Genomic DNA, 12,236 nt, shown 5'->3' with positions numbered 1-12,236 from the left:
GAGGCCAGCCTCCTCCATCCACACCTACCTTCCTCTCTGACATTACAGAGGACCAAGAGAAGGCCGAAGGATGATGCTATTAAGAGCCAGGTCCTGGATGTGCTGAGCAGCCTCTGCTTCATCCCTCCAAGGAAACAGCAAGCACCTCTTAGGCTCTAGAGAGTCAGAAAGACAGGAAAACACATGGATGTCTGCAGACACCTAACAGGCGATACCGTCTATAGAAACTGAAGGATGAAAAGTGATAAAACTTGGGCTTTCTCAAAGGAGGTAAAAAAGACGCTCTGGCACGATTAGCTTCTAGAATCCTCCCTAGCTAAAGTGTGTGTGTGTGTGTGTGTGTGTGTGTGTGTGTGTGTGTGTGTTGGGGGTGATACGAAGAGTTGTCAATGGGTAACTGCTAATTTTTTTCTCAGTTCAGGTTGTCCATCTGAAGAATGTAGTGGTAGCACTTGCTATTCAGTGGTGTGCTGAGCGTTACAGGACATCTACATGAAGTTTCCAGTACTTTCCTACATGGAGATGAAAACAATGCTATTGCTCTGCACACTCACTGCCATGCCACACACACACACACACCAGTACTTGTGATGAATGAGAATTCTGAAATACCCACTGAACCCCCTATGGAAGCTCCTCAAATGTATTAGCTGATGCAATATAAAGCATCCCTCTTAGACAGTGTGTTCTTGTCAGGCCGCCACAAAGGTCATTGGCTTTTCAATGGCTATCTGAGGCTCCAGATAAGACCTCCGTCCAATCCCCTGTGGCTCCCATGTCAGACGACATGGTCCAAGGCACAGGGAAGAGCAGCCATGCTGTGTATTCAGAACGTACTGAATTATTGTGTGTGGCCAATCTTTGCCAGCACAATGAGCGTGGTGATCTTTCGCTGAGCCCACTAACATTCTTGGAACACCGGGAGAAAGCATAGCTAGCAGAGTAATGTTCCTCAAACAAGATTTGCTACATAGATCACCTGTGGAGCCTATTGGAACAGCACATTCTAATCCACTGGGTGTGGAGCGGGCCTGGCTTCCTAACAAGTTCCCAGGAGATGCTTGGGAGGGGACACTCTCTGAGAGGCAGGGCAGTAGAGGACATAGTCATTGACTTTTCCCACATCCTGCCCTGTGATCCACTTATGTGCTTGTGGTCCTCAGAGACAATGTACTAATGACACTGACAGTTTCTCTGTAGGGAGACCAGGAATATAGAGATCTGTGGCTCAAACAGCAGACATGGGAAAGGTCACATGCCTCATAGTGATAGTTACTGAGTGATGACAGTTATGCCCTCTCTGCAACTGTGAGTTCTTTAAAGGCAACTTTATCATCTCAATGGCATCACATGTTCATTATCTTTCAAAATACTTGTCACATATCTTGTAGATTCTCAACAAATATTTATCAAACAGAAACAAATTCCTCCTCGGTATACACTAAAACGCCTAGTGCACACAGCAGGCACTCAATAAAAGCTTGTTGAGTGAATTAATAAAGCTGGAAAGAAGTAATGACTGTGGTGCTGGATAAAGGAAAATATTATTTCTCATCAAAATCATCTGAGCAAGATCACCTCTTACAGTGAGATGGGCATTGAGGGAAATAGCAGGGATGTTAGACAAACTCCTTGGAAATGAGTAGGCCTCAGCTGACAATCCAAATTGGTTTGGGTACCATCTGGTGCTATGATTGAAGCATTTTTCATGCTCACTAATAAAGAACTCAGGCTGGCTTTTGGGAGGACTGGGTCAAAAGGGTGACTTCTGAGGTTTAACATGGAACCAGCTTGCAGTGGCTGCAGAGAGCCAGGGACTTGGGCTGCCATGTAACCTGCCCTTTCGTCCTCAGGAACTCAGGCCTGTGAGAAAACAAAAGCAAGCTCCAGGGAGTAGCTCGGGAGCCTCTGCTTTGTGTGGAGCCCACCAGGGAGTACCTGCCTGTGAGGCTGGAGCCAATGAAAAGCTCTTTTCTCTGTGTTTGGCTCCTAAGAGAAGCCCATGGCTTGAGTCCACCCAGCTTCCTGCAATCTCCCAACAGCAGAACAGCTCAGAGACCTGCAGACAGGCAAGGGAACAAACCAGGGGCAAAGCTGCCAAAGCTAAGAACAAAAGGTGGCTTGCATTGCTGGAGTTGGTCAGGATGTAGCCTGGGAGCTTCGCTTTCATTAACAAGAAAGAAAAAAGAAAGAAGAGAAAAGAACATTTGGAGTCTGGGATACAGAGGACACAGCAGAACTACTATTCTCCATGAGGAAACCATGGGTGCTGGGGGGCAGTCCCCAAGCAGAAGTATGTTTAAAGACACAACAGCTCTCCAGTAACAACAGGACGTTGGATGGTTACATTAGGCTGCCTTCTGTCTCCGTGCACCCTTGTTTGAAGATGTTTCACGGTACCTGCTGTGGAGAGAAGGTCATGGGAGCTTGTCTGGGCCCTCGTGTTTCCTTGTGTTTTAAGTTATTTCTTTGCTCATTGTCTGGAAGGAGCCAAGGCAAGGGAATGCCTGAAGACAAAGAGGTGGATGTGGGTAAGAGTGAAAGTCATTCTTACAGTTTAATGAGCAGCAGCCCAAGCTAATGCGCAATGAGTGCCCTTCAAAAGCACAGACTGAAGAAGCCAAAAATCCTAAATCCTAAGAGGGTACAAAATCTGAGATGTTTTGAGTATCACATGAAAACTGAAAAGCTTTGGGGGTTTCAATATTTTGAGATTTGGGAAACTCAGTCAACAAAGTCCATATAAAAATGTCCACATTTGGGCCAGTGAGAGTGATAAACATGTAAAGAAACTTGCCATCAAGCCTGGTAATCTGGGTTCTTGTCCCCCAGAACTCACATGATGGAAGGAGAGGACTGATTCCCCAAAGTTGTCCTCTGGTCACATGGACACCAACCTCAACAGTGGCATAATTACACCCGCACACAAAATACAAAAATACAATTGTTATTTATTTTTAATCCCCCAAATTGAAAAGCTCTGACATTGAAAGCATTCCTGGTCCCAAGTATTTGCAATGACCTGTTCCTCACTACTCAGTGTGTGCTAACTAATAGTAATTAGCAGGTCCTTAGCTCACTCTCCACGTGCCAGGAATCACTCCAAGGCTTTGTCTATATTAAGCAATTGCTGTCTACTCATAGATGGGTTACAAGAGAAGCACTGGCATTTTAAGGATGAGGACACTACGAAACTAGAAGAGCAAGTGATTGTCACAAGATCTTTCCAAAATAGAAAGAGTGAAGCCAGGATTGGAAACCAAACATTCCGACTCTATAGCCTGCCTTAAACCATGTGCCTCCTCTGTGAAGGAACACCACCCCTGAGACACCTACCTCTGCTTAGTGCAGGGAAGGCAGTTTTCAGGTATGTTGCCTCCTGGCTCCAGGGACACCCCACCCAACAGCATTGACCTCCAGAGTTCTGTGCTAGAGGACAAGTTGCTCTCTATGGTCCTACAATCACCCCATCTTAGCTCCCACTCGGTCCATACTGCCCTCTCCCCTGCTGGTTCTAACATATATTTTCAATACTTTATTTACTCTGCTGGTCATTTTATTATACTGTCACAGATCTATCTGATTATTCTCACATTTTGCTGAGAAAATCCTCAAAAAAATAAAAGCATGCACATATTTCTCCATAGTATAGTAGAGATAGTAAGTAAACAAATGATCAAACAAAATGACCTCTTTCTTTATTTTTCCTTCTAGTCTTTTGACCTCGGGTAAAAAGTGACATCATTTAAACTTCAGGCATTCTGGAGATGGTGGCATAGGTTATGCCATACATACTAAGAAAGTATTATAAGTCTGAGATGATTACCAAGGTACAGGAGACCAGTGTGGGCCCCAAAATCTCCCCATTACTTTGTTGTATAGAAACTCTGGTGCCAGCGACTCTTTTGGAAAAGATGGGCTACTCTTGATTTCCAGAAGTGAAAAATATCATTCCTGGTGGGGGAGAAAACAAAAGGAAGAGGGGACAGTTCAAGGCACTATATTCAGACAAGCATCGCTGCCCAGAAACTCATGCAAACCTGGGAAAACAGAAATCGAGAACGTGGGTGTATTTCAGCTCAATTCCCCTACTGCACAGCAGAGATAGTGGATAAACAAATGAGCAAACAACAGTGTGTTAGCCTCTTTCTACTGTCTCTCTGACTCTTCTATTTTGCTCAGCCTCCAGGCTCAAGTACAACTCCTAGGTAATTGTGAGGCTAATCTCATAGCATCTGGTCTCCCGGGTCTCACTAAAATGGAGAAGTGTAACTGAATTAAGTTCTCATGGCCTCCTGGGTTGTTTGCCCTGTGTTTGGCTTCCAGCCCAAGCATTCTGCTTTAACTTTAAGACAAGGGAGGTGTTCTTGTGACTGTCCCTCTGGCTTCAAAAAAAAAAAGCCGCTAACTTGCCCCATCCCCACCTCTGTGCAATCCAGCATCACCTAGAAAGATGTAATAACGATGGTGTGGACTCTTTAGTCAGTGTTTATTGGCAAGTTTATTTTTATAGCTGGTCAGTTCTGAGATCTGAGAAGTGATGCTCCATTCTTTGGTGTTATCACAGCTGAAATGAGTTGTCGGAGACAAGGAGGTAATGCGTGCACTTACACTGACAATATTCTCCACGTTTCTTCCAACCCTCCAGTTTTCTTTCTTTCTTTCTTTCTTTCTTTCTTTCTTTCTTTTTTTTTTTGTACAGGCTTTTTATTTCTTCAGACTCTCCACTTATATGCCTTTACAATTCCTCTAACTGCTTGCAACTATTTCCCCCAAAATCTTAGGTTCAGTCACAGCTCCACCTCAAAGGAAGTGAGAACAGAAAAGTTGTAAAGGTATCCAGCTTGAAAATTATAAACGGGAAAGCACTGGAAATCAATGATGGCCTGAAAAGGGAATAAAATGTGATTGAGATTCTGCAAATCTGGGGACATCATCTGGGAGTAAAACTTGTGAGGAAGCAAATCAAATCAGTGTTGCCTTCATTCAGAAAGTACACTTGCCTGAGGGATCACAGCAGCCTTGGGCAATCTCAAACGTGGGGCCCTAAAGCAGTGTAGTGTATTGGAGAAGAGAGAGAAAATAGCCCGTAGCAATTGAGCCCTGAATCAATTGTCTTCCTGGGCCTTTTTGCTGTTGTTCAACCTTCAGGCTCATTCAAGACTCCTATGAACGGGTGTGGTTGACTGCATAGCCTCTGGTGTGCTGGAAGCTCATGACCATGTGTATGATTCAGGGAGAGCTACTGAGCTTCTTTTGGCAAAACAAACCAACAACAAGAAAAATATTAAACACCTTGTTTGTTTGTTTGTTTGTTTGTACTCTGGCAACAGGAAAAAGAATTATAAGAGGACAAAATGACACAAGCAAGCTAATACAAGACACCTACCCTGCAGTGTATCCTAGGTTCAGAAGCCATTCAGTTGTGATCTTTGAAATGCCTCTATTTTCATTATGAAGAATTCGAAATGTGCATATGCCTTATAAGACAGTGTAAAGGAAAAGCTCATTTGTGTCTGGCTAGTCAGGGAGAGTCTATTCAGGACTAAATACGAATCAAATTTGCATTTGCAGGAAAATAGATGGAACTGGGAACTACTATACTAAATGGGCTAACCCAGGCCTAGAAAGAAGATCTTACTCTTGAAGTTTTAGATTTCTGTGTTTAAGTGGGAGTGAGTGTCTATAGATGTCAGAAAACAGGAAAAGAACGGTGGTGTTGAGAAAGAGAAGGTTGTAAAACATGACCTAAAAAAAAAAAAGTAGATGGGGAAAAACTTGGGTCAGACTGGTTTAAACAAGGATGGAGCTAGAGGAAAGAAAAATTGTGCGGGTTGGACAAGAATCATCAAATACTCAGGGTGCATGAAAAAGTCATATGGAAACTCACTAAAACTAACTAAATATATATATTTGAATGGAAGGACTCTCCATGAGTACAGGAGTGGAAAATAGTGCTACAAAAGTCCTAGAATGTTTTAAATGAAAATCTCAGTGCCAGCTGTGGGATAGTTTCCTTGGAGTCATTGACTTCTGAAGACAACAGAAGCTCCCAAAACAATGGAGGCTATGGCTATTGTTCTCAGTGACCCACCAGAACTACATAGTAAGACCCTATCACTAGAGACAATACACACTTTTGATACAGGACAAAGAGAAATCAAACTGGAAGTGAGCTGGAAGCTTTTGCCATGTAAATTATAGTTCATGGTGCCAGATAGTGCATTCTGAATGGATAAGAAGTTTTGTGTTTTGTTTTGTTTTGTTTTGTTTCTGTTGGAATACATACCTGGTACTTTAAACTAAGTCAAATGCTTATGGCTGTGGAGGTCACAGCCTCTAGAGGAAAAGGAGTTTACTAATGATATTTTGCTAAACCTCTAATTTTAATAGAGGAAAAAGAAATGGGTAGGCCGGTGGGGTACCCAAAAGATAGTGTTCAGTCTGTGCATTAAGCTTGCTAGAAAGTAAAACGAATGGCGGCCTGCTAACAAGCATCAATGGTTGTGTTGAACGATCTCCTGTATTGGTCTTTGAAGACAGAAGAGGTGATGCCAGCCTTCGCCTCCTTTATATCAACTGGCTCCAGAAAATGAAAGGAAAGGAAACTTTGTTGTTGCTGCTGTCAGATCACGTTTTCTCTTATTTGTGGACGGTAATCTTTGAATCTCTTGCCTACTAGAAACTGGCCTCAGAGCCTAGCCAGGTACCTCCCTCTGCCGTTGCATCAGGTTACAGCTTTTACTTTTTTCTAGCCTTATTCTAGAAGAAGCTTACCTTGTCCTCTCAGGACTCACCTGCCTGGGTTAGAAGCCCTCCAAAGGTAGTCTTCTATATGATTAACTTGTTTCTCTTGGGAACATGGTTGTATCAGCTCAATTTCTTTTGTCATATAAAGTAACCTTCATGAGAGTGATAGTCCACCTCATGTACAGGCTCTACTTATACCCAGAGAAGAGATCATGTATGTCCTGCACAGGGCAGAACTCTTTGTACCCTCCTTAGAATCTTGCCTATTATAATGCCTATGTATCCCAGCTTCCCTTCAAATTCATAAGCTTCTACTTGACATGGATCGGAACTGAATTAATGAAACAACTACTTGAAATGAGTTTCCCTGGCTTTAAGTGTCTCTAGTTTATATCAGTTTATGTTGAGATTCTCTGGCATAAACTGTAATTAAGCATAGATCTCCATAAATAAAAGGTAGTTTGTAACAATGATTTGTCAATATGGCTGACACTTTTAGGAAGTGAAATTATACAAAGCCAGTATAATGATTAATTCTGTCTTCAAGATAGCCTATTCACTAAGAATTTATGGGTTAACAACCTTGTGTGAACTAAACAACCTCTGAGATTTTATGGGGTGCAAAGCTAGACACCATCTTTTTACTCAAGAATCTCACAACATAGTGTTGGAGAAAGCTATAAAACACATGAAAGAGTGTTATACAGTACAAGCTAGAATTAGTGATGACTTCAGCTAACCCAAGTGATGCAAAAATACAGTGCAGAAACTTGGGAGTTAGAGACCAAGATTGGCTGAAGTCAGAAAAGGAGTCAGGTCAGTTCTGAAGAGTGTGACAGTATGCTAGCTCCTAAAAGTTAGTCAGAGGAGATGAAACGGAGTCTGTTAGCCCAGGAGGCTTGGATCTGACATGGGAAGCCATGAAAGCCACAGGCAAAGAGCCTGAGTGAGGACAGTTGCTGCAAGATGGATGGAGAAGATGTCAAGATGGTGGAGATCATCCAGAAAGCTGGGATGATGAAGACTTGGACCACATGACAGAACTGGCACTAGGGAGAAGACTTACTAAGACAGACCTCACATAGTAATAGGGATTGATTCAAGACTTGACCTAATAAGGAGAGAAAAGAAGAGTTGAAATCTATCGTTTTTAATTTAGGGGGCTGTGATAGAGATTGATAGCTCCACTTCAAAATTCAATACAGTTTCCTTTCTGGTCAAACAGATGGATGATGTTTCGCAGCTTTAGTAGCGATGGCATGTGGCCAAAGCCCTGGAACCCAGCTTCTTTACCTGTGTTCCATGACCCTATAGGGATGGGATCCTATAACTGAAGCAAAGTTTTCACACACAAAAAAAAGTTGGCAATAGTAAAAGGTTCATGGATGTACCATAATCAAACATTAATTGAAATTTAAACACATAGTGAGTCCAAGGCCTTTCCTGGTGTGCTCACCAACATTACATCTAAGATTTCACTAAAGCCTTGGTTCTAAACATGCATGTGTACTTTGCATTGGTGTGCCATCACACAATAGCAACACACCTATTCTGAAACATCTTAGCCCAGATAGGAGACAATTACATGTTAGGAACTGCAGTGTTTCTACAGCACATACAAAGTTTTCTACTTTCCAAGAGACACAATGAGTTAATTACAGAAGCCAGAGATTCTTCCTGTTCCCTACTGCCACTCCCCAGAAGATAAAGAGCACATTGCTATATCTTTGGTTGCATTGTGTTAGAAGGTTTCATCTTAAAACATCTCTGTTTGCACTACTTACTTGAATTTTAAAGTCATTAAATGGATTTTGGCCAGGGATTAGAAAAGAAATCCAATAATTTCTAAAATGGCTTTAAAATCCTACCATTACGTACTTTGTATTTATGTGAAGACCCGTTACTCATAAAATCAAAATGTGATCAACTCTGAAAAGTGTCAAAGACACTCTATGTCCCACAAGAGCAAATTTTCAGCTAGAATTAAATGTTTTATGTAAAAATAACTAAGCATGTTCATGTCATTAGTGTTTTATTAATTACTTTTTTATTGTTGTGGTAAAACACCATGACCAAGGCAACTTATAAGAGAAAGCATTTAATTGGGCTTATAGTTCAGAGGGTTAGAGTTTATGATAGATAAACATCATGGCTGAGGGAACAGCTGTGCACCCACATCTTGATCCATAAGCAGAAGGCAGAAAGAGCACACTGGGAATAGCATGGGTCATTTGAAGCCTCAAAGCCCAGCCCCAGTGACACACCTTCCTCAACAAGGCTATGCCCCCTTAACCTTCCCAAACAGTTCTACTAACTGCTGACCAAGCATTCAAATACATGAACATTTTCTTTTCTCTTTAATAAGTGGTAATAAATATATACCAAATAATTGTTTTAAGATAAATTTCTTTATGATTTATTTTCAGTAAATGTTTTATTTGTATGCCTACTTATAAACCAGTGTGTCTAAGGTCTATAGAAATTACCAGGTGAAAGGGGGATAGGACATAAGCAGAAAGTGTTATCAAAGCCCTAATCTAACCAAGAGAATGGACAGAAACCATGCGCATTCTCAGGCATGGACATTAAACCTCCTGCAACACAATGCATTCTCTTTCCACTTTTCACCTCTCTAGTTTGGAAATAACCTTCATGCCCCCAAAGTGGAACCCACGAGAAGGACCACAGTGCAGCCCTCTTCCACTCTACACTATTATGAAAAGAGAAAACTAATGTCTACCAAGTGTGAACTATTATGCACTGTCCACTTATTTTAGGAACCAGACTATCTTACCACGGGCTTAGAAAATAGTGGCTCCACTAGCAGAAATCCTGATACGGAAAGAGAGTGTTCTTTTGAAGGCTATAGAGAGCACTAAGTCTAATAGTTTGTTGATGTCACAGCAAATGAAAGCATGAGGAGAGCGCTCTATAAGTAAGATAGATTGGTTCTTTGCAAATTAGTTTGCTAATATGTGGAACAGACAAATTCTCAGATCAATAGAATTTAAGATCATACAGAGCAGTACTGGGTCTCAAATATAGGCTCCTTTTAAGTGCTGGAGAAAGGACAGCCAGTGAAGAACTGAGAGAGGAGATTCCAGCACACGGGAAAGGAGCAACGCTCAAATATAAACTGTTATTTCTTAATTCTTGGAGCACCTTCCACTGGCCCACACAGAAAATGTCAAGGTGCCAGGCACCCTCCTTGACCTAAGGACCTGCTGCACTGAAAGCCAGACAAAATCACTGCCTTGCTTAACCCCCCTCTGTTCCTTTTACTGCCAGAAACGCACAAACGAGAGTGGCTGGAAAACAGGGAACACCGTTTTCTCTGCTATTATTTTATTAAAAAATTGGTTTGTCCTCATCTGTACCTTTCATTTGTTTTACTTGGCCACCGGGATATCTTTTCCTAAACAGGACAATGTGGATAACCTTGCCAATCTTCACTATTATCTGTGGAAGTTCCCAAAGCGTTTGGCTGGGTTTTGTCTCTGAGGCTCTAGCTTTTCTTGGTGTTGTATGGGCAAAGCTTCAGAGGTGGCCCCACGTGCTGGAAGAATTATCTCCAATTCAGCTACTCAATAGCACTACAGTGTGTGCTTTGTTCATAGAAGTGGTTCAGTTCTGGGTTTAGGAAGCCTACCCATTATTTTGTTGCTGTTCTTGGCTGTCACACTGGGGCAGTGCTTACCTGAGAGGAAAATATGGAGATCTAAGCAACAAAATTATCTTTAAACTAAATGCCAGTAGCACAGATTTTTAAAAAGGGTCATTTTGGGTGAAGAATAAAGAATGTGATCATTTTTTATGTATAAATAGCAATAGTGGTTTCTGTTCATAGTTCAGAAAATATCAGTCAAAGGTGTCCAGAGTCCATAGGAAGAGCAGAAATCAGAGAGCCCTACATCAGTGGGGACTACGTCAACAGGGCACTTTGCACCTGCTTGACCCTTCAGCCCAAGTCTCGCTAGAACTTGCCCCAGGAGCTTAGCATCACACATCACTTAGGTCGTGTGTTAGTTATCTTTTAAATTGTTGTAACAAAGTACCTCACAAAAAGCAATTTAAGGAGGAAAGGGTTAACTTTGGTTTGGAGTTTGATGGTCCAATCTACCACGGCAAACAAAGAATTGTAATAGGAACATGAAGTAGGTAGCCACATTGCACCTGCAGTCAGCAAGCAAGGAGGCAAATGCTGGTGCTCAGCACATTCTACCCCATTCAGTTTGAAGACCCTAGGCCACAGAATGGCTGTGCCTATGTTAAGCTTGCATCGTCCCATCCCAGTTGAAACTCTGAAAACATTCTCATAGGCACACCCAAAGGTTTGTTTCCTAAAGAAATCTTAAATTCTGTCATGTTGATAATCAAATACTTAACATCAGTACCTGGGGCGATGACTTAGTAGGAAAGCTTGCTGGCTTTGAAAGCAGGGGGAGCTGAGTCTGCATCCCCAGTGCTCACATAAAAGCCAAGCATAGATGCATGTACCTGTAACCTCAACATTGAGGAGCAGAAGCAAATCCTGAAAGTTTGGCGGTCAATCAGTCTATCTGAAACGATAAGCTTCCAGTTCAGTGACAGACTCTGGTCAAGGCAATAACAACATCAGTAGTAGAGAAAAAACACCCCAAGACTTACATATCTCACACACACACACACACACACACACACACACACACACACACACACATTTCATCACATCACATGCACATATAGAAATAGAATGAACTACCACAGGTTGCCGGTACAAAAATCTACAAAAAGAAATAGTTTCTGTAAAGCCACTTGTACATGCTACCAAAGTAAGGGACCACCATGATCAATCCAGTCAAAGGAATTATTTCAATTAAGAAAGCAAATAAGTCAAATAAATGGTTGAATGATACTTACAAAACTAGACAATTATTGTATTGACACACACTCCTTTGTTAATTTTTGTATTGTGTGAGGACATATGTGCTTGACATACAGAAAAGCCCCTCTTATTCTCTTTATCATACAAATCACAACCTTTCCTCCATTCCTTGTTTTATATAGAGAAACTTCCCCAACTTTCAGTTAGACTAAATACCAATAGTGGAAATGACTCAATGATCTTTTTTAATTTCCTAAGCTCTTTCAACCTCTATAGACCCTGCTTTAATGCAAATGAAACTTGAGAAGATTGTACATTACCTACTGAAAAATAGTTTCAATTAGAAATTTAATTACACTGTCTGGAGGAAATGGAAACGACAGTTTCTTTGAATTTTATACATTATGGAAACCTCCAAAGTGCTATAAATCTGCTAATTGATTTCTGTACCTGTTATGTTTGATTAGGTGTATTTTATTGTCTTCTTGGTTTTAATTAACCCTGGGCTTGTCAAAATGTTTCCAACGACAAAGGATATATGATGAAGTGTGATAAACTCTATTAACACAGGCTGACTTTTGTCAGTAATTGCTCTCATGCACAAGAGTTATTAGAAATTAGC

General features: G+C 41.5%; 1 long non-coding RNA gene across 1 annotated transcript in view; it reads right to left on the bottom strand.

Moving 5' to 3' along the window:
* The window catches only part of LOC311595076, a 77,150-nt gene that overhangs the window by 48,676 nt on the left and 16,238 nt on the right, over positions 1-12,236 (bottom strand). Inside the window, exon 2 of the long non-coding RNA XR_014778307.1 lies at positions 29-155. This is a non-coding gene — a long non-coding RNA (uncharacterized lncRNA). The remainder of the gene's footprint in view (positions 1-28; positions 156-12,236) is intronic.

The sequence above is a fragment of the Acomys minous genome (genome assembly GCF_964271855.1).
Source record: "Acomys minous genome assembly, chromosome: 1".
NCBI lineage: Eukaryota > Metazoa > Chordata > Mammalia > Rodentia > Muridae > Acomys > Acomys minous.
Note: the sequence above shows the minus strand (reverse complement) of the source record. Positions and strands in the feature narration are given on the sequence as shown.